The sequence below is a fragment of the Vitis riparia genome, chromosome 8 (genome assembly GCF_004353265.1).
Source record: "Vitis riparia cultivar Riparia Gloire de Montpellier isolate 1030 chromosome 8, EGFV_Vit.rip_1.0, whole genome shotgun sequence".
In the NCBI taxonomy this organism is placed as follows: Eukaryota; Viridiplantae; Streptophyta; class Magnoliopsida; order Vitales; family Vitaceae; genus Vitis; species Vitis riparia.
In genome coordinates, this window is record NC_048438.1 from 10284572 (window position 1) to 10296408 (window position 11837).

Genomic DNA, 11837 nt, shown 5'->3' on the forward strand with positions numbered 1-11837 from the left:
GATAGGCACAAAGCACGCTTGGTTGCGAAAGGCTTTCATCAGCGACCAGGAATTGACTATCATGACACTTTCATTCTTGTGGTGAAGCCTACTACAGTCCGTTTAGTTCTTAGCCTTGCTGTGAGTCGTGGTTGGTCTTTACAACAACTGGATGTAAACAATGCCTTTTTACAAGGTTATCTCTCTGAAGATGTTTATATGTCTCAACCTCCAAGTTTTATTGGTTTAGATAATCCAACTCATGTTTGCAAGCTTCGGAAAGCAATTTATGAGCTTAAACAAGCTCCACAAGCATGGTACCACGAGCTTCGCAAATTCCTTATTGTTTCAGGTTTTCACAATTCTCATGCCGATACATCTCTTTTTGTTCTAAACACTGGTGGTAACCTTCTCTATCTTCTGGTTTATGTGGATGACATCATTCTTACCAGAAATGATGATACTATGGTTCACAAGTTTATGCAGCTACTTGCTCACCAATTTTCTCTAAAAGATCTAGGGCACTTATCATATTTTCTTGGTGTGGAAGTTATTCCAAATGATTATGGTATACTCCTTTCTCAACGAAGTTACATTGTTGATCTTCTTACTCGCACAAAAATAATGGATGCTAAACCAGTACATACTCCATTACCTACCAGTCCTCCCATTGCATCGCACTCAAGTTCTCCTCTCAAGGATCCCCAGAGTATAGAACAATTGTTGGCAACTTACAATACTTGCTGATCACACGACCAGACATTGCCTTTGCTGTTAACAAGCTTTCTCAATACATGCATCAATAGACTATAGAACATTGGATCCTTGTAAAACGTCTCCTGCGCTATCTATGTGGTTCCTCTAGTGATGGCATTCAACTTTACCATGACTTCCCTCTTTCTCTCTACATGCCTTTTCCGATTCTGATTGGGCTGGAAACAAGGATGATCTAACATCTACTAGTGCCTATGTTGTTTACATTGGCCGTAATCCTATCTCATGGAGTTCCAAGAAGCAAAGAACAATTGCTAGATCCTCCATAGAGGTTGAATATTGATCGGTAGCTACCACAGCCGCAGAGCTTAACCGGGTCAGTTTTCTCTTGACAGAACTGGGTGTTTATTGTGACAATATTGGGGCAACCAACTTGTGCTCAAACCCAGTTTTTCACTCCAGGATGAAGCATGGTGCCATTGATTTTCATTTTATTCATGAGCAAGTTCAAAATGACACTTTACGTGTTTCTCATGTTTCAAGTGATGATCAGCTTGCTGATGCCCTTACCAAACCTCTTCCCAAGTCTCGGTTTCTTTCACTTAAATCCAAGATTGGTTTCGTCACACGACCCCAATCTTGAGGGGGCATATTAGAGATGTCTCCTGATTCCTTCTTATAAATTGTTGTAACTGCTTTAGTTTGTTTAATTTTTGAATTTTTGTTTTAAGTTACAACTTACACTTATCTTTAGGGATACGTTTTCAATCTGTTACAATCTCTTGTATTTATATTTGCTATTTTAATGAGAAGCTGTGCGTGGCATATTCCCTTTCTTCTATTCTTCTGTTCCTCTGTTTCTCTCATTGTTATACCTATGACATATCTTTGATGACAAGAACCAATAACTAAACTCCTAGTTATAGTCTTTGACATATTCAATATGCTTAAGTTTATTTAGATACTCTTCCCTACAGGCTATAACATGAGAAGGAATCGATCCTTCAACTCTTTCTTAAGGGTCTCCCATGTGTTGATTTGAGGTCTACAACACTCAAACATCATCACTCTTTTGGTACACCATAATAGCTTTGTATCACCCAATATGTACATAGTGGTAATGGTAACTTACCTATTTTGATTGGGATTCACACGTTTGTTTAGGCTGTTTATGTAACATCTACTATGCCTCAAATGAGAACCCTTGTCAATTACTTCCCCTTCAAGCGACAATATCTTGGCTTGGAACTCCATCATAGCCTTGACATTAACCTATAAATCCTAATGAGTTTATCATGATGCTCTAACAAGCTCCTCTGAACTTTAAGAGTTCATTAACGGCTTCCTCTACCCTAATGACCATAAATCTCTTTTGTATCAAAAGACTACCTTTTTTATGTAACAACTCTAGTTAAAAAGAAGAAGAGAAAGAGTCATTTTAACTTTGGTAGTACTCCTAGTATTGCCTTTAAGACTGGCCTATGGAAGTTGTTAAATTATGTCAAAATGATTATTTTTTTTTGGCTAGATTGTTGAATTGGGAATGTAAAAAATTGATTTGAATGAATTTAGATTTTACTAAGGTAAGACTAATTGAGTTGCAAGAGAATTGTTGATTACTAATTCAAATGATTCAAGATTGGGGGTTCCACAATCCAACTTCGGGTATATGACCTTAGGCAAAATAAGGATACTAATTTTAGTTAGTCTTAGGATATTTCAAATATAAGATCAAATTAGACTAGCCTGAGTTCCATAACTCAATGATGCATCCATGCTTCAACTTTTAATATTTTATTCTATTATAAAATACCAAATAAATGAATGAATTTGAAATATGGGTTTAGGTCTAAGAATTAAACCTTTACCACTTTGTGTAGATTTGCCTTAATGTAGATAACAATGAAAAAACCTCATCTAACTAGAGATTAAAAATTATCAAGAATTCTAAGTATAAAGAAATGGATAATTATATCATCTCCCAATTCAAACTAACATAAGAGGGCATTTTGACTTCTATGTTAATGCTCCGACCTTTATTTTGTTTCAATTACACCCATTATTTTTCATGGGCTTTAACCCTAGGTTTTCTTGGTTCACACCCTAATATGACTTTTTAACCTCTTATAGGTGTGTTTTCACATACACATTCCATTAAAGAAGAGTAAAGAACCATTCTTGAAAAAAAAAAAAAAAATACTTGGATTAATATAAATAGAAGAAAAAGACCCAACCAAGATCCTTCAATGTTTTCCTCATCTCTTTCCAAAAAAATCTAATAAAAATCATCATAATGAAAAACTTAAAATTTGAGTTTTTATGGCTAGGGCAAAAAACCTAATATGTGACATATTCCTTGTTAGGATATAACACTTAAAAACATGACATGATGTAACAAATTTAAAATTTAAAATTTATTTCATATTATTGTAGTTGCACTTTTATTTATCCTTAATTTATACATTATATCTTATGAGAATCTTGGCTTGACATTTTTTGCATTGTATATGATTTTGGTGCATTAAGAGTTACATAAAAGATTTAAGTCATGAGTTCCTTGCAAGTGGATGATTCGTTCACAATTGGTTTTTGGAATTAGACAATTCATTTGATGTTGTAGTACATTACCTCCTAATTGAAAGGATGATTAATCTTGGTCATTAGGATAAGGTTTTTATGGTGAGTGCACTAGTGTGTATGATAACACATAGGACTAACTGCTATTCTTTGTTATCCAAAATACAAAACCTAAATTACATAGCAATTCTAGCAAAGGAAAATCAAAGAAAGAGTTACTACAACTTTTATAGTACTTTAGGTATCATCCTCAATGACTAACCTATAGAAGTTGTTAAACTAGGTTTAAATGATTGTTTTCTTTTTTCTCTCATTTCTTAAACCGAATAAGTATAAAAATATGATATGAATAAAATAAAATAAATTAAAATAAACCTAACTAAATTGCAACATAATTATTGATTTTAATTCAAATGATTCAAGATTCAGGATTCCACAATCTAACTTCAGGCATAGAGATTCAAGCAAAACAATGATATCAATTTTAGTTAGTCTTAAACTATTCAGAATGTGAGGTCAAACGAGATCAACTCGAGTTTCATAACTCAAGGTTGCATTCGTATCCTAACTTTTAATATTTTATTTCATTATTGAACTACTAAATGGATGAATGAATATGAAATTTGAGTTTGGATATAAGATTTAGGCTTTTATCATTTTGTGTAGATTTGTTTTAGGTTAAATAATAATAACAAAACCTCAGATAACTAGAGATTAAGAATTACTAAAAATCCAGAGTATCAAAGAATGAGTTATTGTACCATTCTCTAATTCAAACTAACATTAAATGATATTTATGTTTTTATTTATTATGCCTTAACATTTTATTCATTTCATTTTTAGCTCAATTTTGTCCATTGTTTTTTCTTGGCTCTAATCCTAGGTTTTCATATTTCACACCCTAATATGGCTTTTTAGCCTCTCATGGTGATGATTTAATTCACACAATCCATAAACAAAGAATAAAGAACCATCTTGAATAAAATAAATTGGAAACAATTCATGATTAAATTAATAAAATAGAAAAAAACAAACAAAAAACCTTTAATATCATCTTCTCTCCCCTAAAAAATCCAAAAGCTCCTAAGAAAAACTTAAAAATTGAGTTTTTATAGTTTCTGCAAAAAGACAACACGTAACTTGTTCTTGTTAGCCATTTATTTTTCAAATAATTATCTAAAAATAATTAAAAACTGTTGATTTCAAGTCGTATGGGACCCACTTAGAGTATATGGAGTGCCCAAGATGTAATTCCTAAGGTGGATGAAGCAAAATGTCAAAGTGGTTGTGTGATTTCGAAATCATAAGTTGAATTACAAAATCCCATTTTGAATCCATTGTGCTCCTTCAATTTTGCTCAATTGTCTTTAAATAGCCACAACTTCCTTGTTTCAACTTAGATTTCCATACCGCTTGAAATGTTAGACTCTTGACTTCCCAAACTTAGAAAACAATATATAGCAACCTTGAGAAATGTTCCATATTTCACCTAAAATTATAGTATATGTTGTTGCCAAATTTTAGGTTCCAATTTGAATGTTTGAACTTTAAGCTATGTCTTTCAACCTTCTTTCTTGCATTTGCTTGCTCTCCAACTCTTTACATAACCTTAATTTTTCATATTTCTTGCTATGAATTGTTCCATTTTCATTTTTTGAGACTTTGATCATGCTTGACACTCTTGGAGCTCCTTTTAAGCATATTTAGTCTTTTCCCTACTTTGGTTGAAAACCGACTTCTTCAACTTGCATCATTTTCATAATTCAAACTTGAGGTTTAACTCAAGATATATGTTAAATATATGATTAGGTCTTAGCAATAATTCAAATTAAGTTGAGCCTTTATATTTGTATATTGCATTCCTATATATGTCATTGGATCACAAATTATGACTCTAATAAAGAGGATATAGTGAGTCATGACATAAGGTGATTAGGTAGTCATGATTTCACCAAACTATTATACTATATTATTTCTTAACCTTGAGAGAATATTGAGTTTATGCCAAAGTTTGTAGTGACTTTGATCTATGAGTGAGATCCTAAGGTGATAATATACTCCTTATGGATTGAGCCAGTATTGACAAAAGCTAGAAGCAACAAGTATTTTCAATAGAGACATCATGACATCTCATGAACTTCGAGATAATATGTCAATTTGGGTGATCCTAAGGACATGTTATCATGAAATCTATGAGTATAGTAATTCCTTAAGTGGAATTTAACATATGCTCTTGTGAGTTAGAATATGTCAACTAACATAATGGGAAAATCTATAACTCAAGGATGGTAAAGGTAATCTTGAGAAACTGATAGCTTTCACCTTGTTAGATTATGAACACTAGTTGGTGGGGAGACTGTACATGGTTGATTGTGAGCCACGAACCTGAACATTTTGCGTTTCTTTATTTTCTACATAGAGTATTGGAGAGTAATTGACTCTCTATAGTGAAATATTGTGTGAACTTTAGAATTAAATTATAAGGGAGCCAATATTGTTTTATGGGTCTTAATGATCCTTGTTCAAACTCATATTATTTGGTAACACAGTTTGTGAGAGTTTGATTTATTCTCAATTTACTTATGTGCATAAAGGCACTTTCGCAAATACACAAAATTACATAAGAGTTAGTGAATAAATATCAATAGACTTGGGTAATTGATTATTTGGAATTCTATTAGGTAAATAAATTAAGACTCATTTTCAAGCTAAATTAAGTCACTTAAACCTTAAGTGGGCTCAAGTCATTTAAGCCCATGGGAAGCTTATAAATATTCCTTTAAGGGTTAGGGTTTTAGACTTTTGGCATTATCTCTTACATTCTAAAAAGAAAACCCTCACTTCTACCCTTAAGATTTTCATTTTTTTTTTTTATAGATAAACAACAGAATATATTAGAAAAGGCTAAAAAGCCGCATGTATACAAGGGGTATACACAAAAGCCCAAGACAAAGAGCTGAAATAAAAGAGGGAAAAAACCTCACCCACCCTCAAGTGGCCGCAAGCCACTCCAAAAAGCCTAAGAGAGAATAGATTTCCTCACCAATGTACACCCTAGCCCAACTCCACAAGTTACATACAAAAAAATTCTTGAATTTCTGAATATCTAAAGACCCCCCCCTGAAAGCTAACCTATTCCTTTCCTTCCAAACCGTCCAAAATATGCACAACGGAATGGAATTCTAGGTCTTTTTTCTTTTTTTTTTCCCCACAAAAGAGCCATTCCAGCTAAGTAACACTTCTATAACTGACTCTGGGAACACCCACTGGACTCCAAAAATGGCGAGGGCAATCTCCCAAAGAGTCTTAACCACTGTACAATGTAAAAGAATGTGATTCGCATTTTCCTTTTCACAACCACACAAAAAACACCGATTAAGGAGCTGCCACCTCCTTCTTTGAAGCTTATCCAAGGTGAGGATCTTCCCCCACGAAGCTTCCTAAGCAAAAAAAGACACTTTTGTTGGAACCTTATCCATCCAAATGGGTCTGTTCGGGAAAGCACAGGTTGAGGATCCAAACAACATTTTGTAAGCACCCTTAGCCCCAAAAACGCCATTGCCTTCCCTATTCCATTTCATAGAATCCTCCTCAGTAGAAGTCCTGAAGTTCCTCAGCAGATTCAGCATATTTCCTATTTGGTCCAACTCCCAATCATTGAAATCTTTAGCCAATCTGAGATTCCAACCTTCTTGACCCAGGCTAGAGTCCCACACTTCACTTACTTTGGCATTCCTATGACCCGCCAAGGTAAACAGCTGTGGGAAAGTTTGAGAAAGCACCTCATTGCCACACCACTTATCCGTCCAGAACAAAACTCTAGTTCCCTTCCCTACCTTAAAATTAATACTCTCCCAACACCAATCAACTTCCTTCATGATCTCCTTCCACAATCCCACTTCATAAGACCCACAAACTTCCTCAGTCCTCCACCCACACCCCTCTTGACCATATTTCACCCCTATCACCGTTTTCCAAAGATTTTTTTTCTCATAGGCAAATCTCCAAACCCATTTGCCCAACAAGGCTTTGTTCAACAAATCTATCTTTCGGATGCCTAATCTTCCCTCCTCCTTAGGGCTGCAGACCACCTTCCAGTTAATTAAGTGGGCTTTCCTCTCCAAACTTCCCCACCCCCCAAAGGAAATCTCTTTGGATTTTCTCAATCCTTTTTGTAACAGACTTAGGTATGCGGATAAGGGATAGAGAGTAGATGGGTATGCTGGCCAAAATACTCTTGATAAGAGTAATTCTACCCCCCTTCGAGATGTATTGTCTTTTCCACTGGGCTAGTCTTCTTCTCATTCTCTCTTCCACCCCATCCCAGGAAGAAGAGGTTTTATGGTGGGCTCCAAGGGGCAGCCCCAAATAAACAGTGGGTAAAGCCTTCAATCTGCATCCTAGTTCAGCCGCCAACTCCTCCAGCTCATCCACTTGCCCAATAGGAATTAGAACACTCTTGGCAAGATTAATTCTAAGGCCAGAAACCGCCTCAAACCACGCCAAGATCCAGCTTAGATTGGTTACTTGCTCTCTTCTAGCTTTGCAAAAAATGATTGTGTCATCAGCAAAAAGGAGATGGGAGACAGTCAGCTCCTCACCTCCTCTTCCCCGAAGCCTACAGTCGGAGAGAAAGCCCCCCTCACCAGCCCGCCTAAGAAGGGTGCTAAGCACTTCCATACCCAAGACGAAGAGATACGGAGAAAGAGGGTCTCCTTGTCGCAACCCCTTTGAGTTTGAAAAGAAACCGGCAGACACCCCATTGATTAAGATGGAGAATTTAGTAGTGGAAATACACCACCACATCCAATCCATCCAACGAGACCCAAAACCCATCTTCCGAAGCACCTTCATTAGAAACTTCCAATTGATGCTATCATAGGCTTTTTCAATGTCCAACTTGCATATCAACCCTTCCTCTTTCCTTTTGTGCCAGTAATCTATCACCTCATTAGCCACTAGAGAAGCATTTAAAATCTGTCTCCCTTTCACAAAAGCATTTTGATCTACTGAGACGACCTTATCAAGCACCTTCTTTAGGCTATTCGCCAGGACTTTGGCCAAGAGTTTGTACAACCCCCCAAGCAAGCTAATGGGCCTGAAATCCCCCAAGTCTTTAGTACCTCCTTTCTTGGGAATAAGGACTAGAAAAGTAGTGTTGAGACATTTGGAAAAAGACCCATGCTCATAGAATTCCTTAAACAGATCCACCACCTCCTCCTTCACAAAATCCCAGCATTCTTGCCAAAAAGCCATTGTGAATCCATCCGGGCTTGGAGCTTTGTCTCCCCTCATCTCCATTAGGGCACATTGGATTTCCTCCTCAGAAAAAGGCATCTCCAAGTCTTCAGCTTCTCGGGGGTTAAGTTGATTTAGATGCAGCCCCTCAATATCCGCTCTCCACCCCGGCTCTTCTGAGAGTAAGTTCTAGAAGGCGTTCATAATCCCCTCCCTCACCTCTTGATCCTCAGTCAGCCACTCCCCATTAATCATTATCCTGTCCAGGGAATTATTCCTACGGTGGGCATTAGCCATCTGATGGAAGTAACCAGTATTCCTATCCCCTTCCTTGAGCCACAACTCCCTTGATTTCTGCTTCCAATGGACTTCTTCCAAAAGCACCCATTTGTGGAAGGCATCCTTAGCTTCCTTTTTCTGCTCATTTTCAGCTATAGACAGACTCCTCTCGCTCTCCACTCCATCCCAATATTCCAGTTGCTGTAGGATAGAATTTTTGTTAACTTCCAGCCTTCCAAACACCTCCCTATTCCAAACTTTAATTTTTTGCTTTAAAACCTTCAGCTTAGAGGCCAACTTGAAACTGGCCCTTCCTCTCACCTCAATCCCTTGCCACCACCCTCGAAGAAGACCATTAAAGTCGTCCACTTTCAGCCACATGTTCTCAAATCTAAACGGGGTAGGACCCCTCCTCAACCCACCACCCATTAACAAAATAGGAAAATGGTCGGAAGTAGGTCTCTGCAGCCTGCATTGGGCGACCCCACTAAACATCTCCAACCACTGTTGCGTCACCAGAAACCTATTTAGTCTAGCCCAGGATTGGTTATTCCTGTCCCCACTCTAAGTGAAAGCACCCCCTTGCATAGGGAGATCCAGAAGTTCTAATTCATCAACAGTTTGGGCAAAAATTCTCATAGCACCAGTCAACCTTCCTTGTCTACTCCTTTCCCTTTGGGACAAGATGACATTGAAATCACCCCCTAAACACCACGGATCTTCCCATAAGCCTCTGATCGCCCCTAACTCTTCCCACAAGCATTCTCTGTCTTCTTTGGAAAAAGGCCCATACACACCAGTAAAAATCCAGGTTAGCCCATTTTCCACATTCCTAATCCTACAGGAGACAGAAAACTTCCCCACCTCCATCTCCATCACCTCCAGAGACCTTTTATCCCAACACACCAACATCCCTCCTGCAGAGCCCAAGGCGTCCAAGGCCACCCAATTAGACCACCTACCGGAGCCCAAACTTCTCACCAGACCCTCCGACAAAGACTGAATTTTGGTCTCCTGAAGACAAAAAAGGTCCACCCTCTGACTTCTAATCACTGCCTTAATAACCCTTCTTTTGAAGCTGTCATTAGCTCCACGAACATTCCAACTGAGTAGTCGTAGCTTTATTTAACTTCAGTAATCTGGCCCCTCTTACTTGCTCTTCACCATTTTGCTTCTTCCCTCTTTCATAGTTAATGGAACACTCTAATCTTTTCAATTCTATCTCGAATTTAGATTTCTCCAACAGGGTTTTGCTATGAACTCTTTCCCTTCTTTTACGAATTTTAACCAAGAAGTCCATAATATCCTTCTCCAGACCCTCTGTCGAAAATCCCAAAAAATTACTGAACTTGGCCAGATCACTTTTCTCCCAGCTAAGCTCCCCCTCTGCCTTAGTTACTCGTGGCACTATTTGGTCTGAGACCATCTCCTTTCCAACATCTTCAGTTCTGCTTTTGTTGACCTCCACCAAATCCCAGCATTCGATAGTCTCACCCATAGGAGACTCCGTGCCAGTGAGAATTTGAAGTGGATTTTCTCCCTCATCACGCTCCTTTTCATCCCCAGAAAGGTCGCAATACTCCCCCACTGGAGTCCGACCGAAAAAAAGAGAAGGAAAAGAAAGGGTCTTAGAGACCAGACAACCGGATTGAAAGAAAACTTTATCGTACCTCATCACTTCCTCAACCAGGGCGAGATCAGTCATCGATCTCTCTTTTTAGATGAACTCTGCCTCGCTCAGCCTGCGCATGCCATCCTTCTCCCAAAACAGAGGAACTTCAGAGAATGGGTTTCCCGAACGGCTTGGGCCACACCTTTGGGTCACACTAATTTGGATACTGGGCTGCTCCACCGAGGGGCTTTCTTCGGCTATCAGTCCATCACCCTCCATGGGCTTCTAGACTTTGGACCGTCTGAGATCCACCATCTCCTTTGGCCCAAAGTAGTCCATAGAAGGGGAGGGGGGGGGGGGGGGGGGGGGGAGGGTTAAGACCCTCAGGCCCACGAGACTTTTCCAAGAGGCCCATCGTTGAAGGCCCGCCTTGCATTCTCGCCACTCCCAGAAGCCCTAAATACGACCCACCCATCCCGCGAAGACAATCCATGGGTCGCCCCGACCCAGATGTCAGCCTCCGCGTCCCATTCGCCGACTGCATCTGATCCTCGAGCCTTGGGCCCCCTTCAGCCTCCATCACGCGCTTGCCCTCGCGTGGCTGAACCTCACCCTCTACCTTTCCAGTTGCTGTGAGGGTTTTTCCTTTTTCATCGGCCGGCAGCACTCTTAGCATCGGCCTGGTCTCCCACCACAAGGCTAAAGAGTAGCACATGTTCTTAACCCATATGTCCACCAAATTAGGGATTCTCTCTTCTTTAATCCTTACCCGAATCCTAGCCTACTGCAGCTCCTCCATCCTCTCCGTTTTGACATCAATGTCCAAAAATCCCCCACACCCCTCTCCTATCTTACACAGGATGTCCCGGTCCCATAAGGAAATGGGCAGGCCAACTATTCTCACCCAGGCCTCTTTCTCTCTCTTTCTCCATCAAACATCCCGTCCTTTGGCTCCATTTCTCCAGTCACATGCCGAATCCATCGACAGATATTTCACCATCTTCAGATATTTCACCATCTTTTAGGGCTTTCTCAGCTTCTATTTTTAACTCAAATTCCAATAATGCCTTGCCGTCTTCCAATCTGGCCAGGCCTAAATTGCCTTTCAAACCCCATAGCTTTGACATTTGGGTTCCCCAACTTCTCAAATCTTCCCCTCTTCCTGGCCTTGGGTCCCAACATCCAACAAGGCAATGAGCCAGCTTCTCCAAGCTCACACCTAATGGCCTATTGTCAACTTTCACCCTCACCACCTCTTCTCCATTTCTGCGATTCTGCTTCACCACCTCCGCGAAGGATTTTCCCAACATGGGACTCCATAACTTCTCCTTATCTTTCTGTCTCATCTGCCTATCTGAATCAGGCTCCATCTCTCGCAACGCCTCCACCAGAAGGGCCCAACCCCCTTTTGTTCCTTTGCCTCTGGGTACAAAAATAC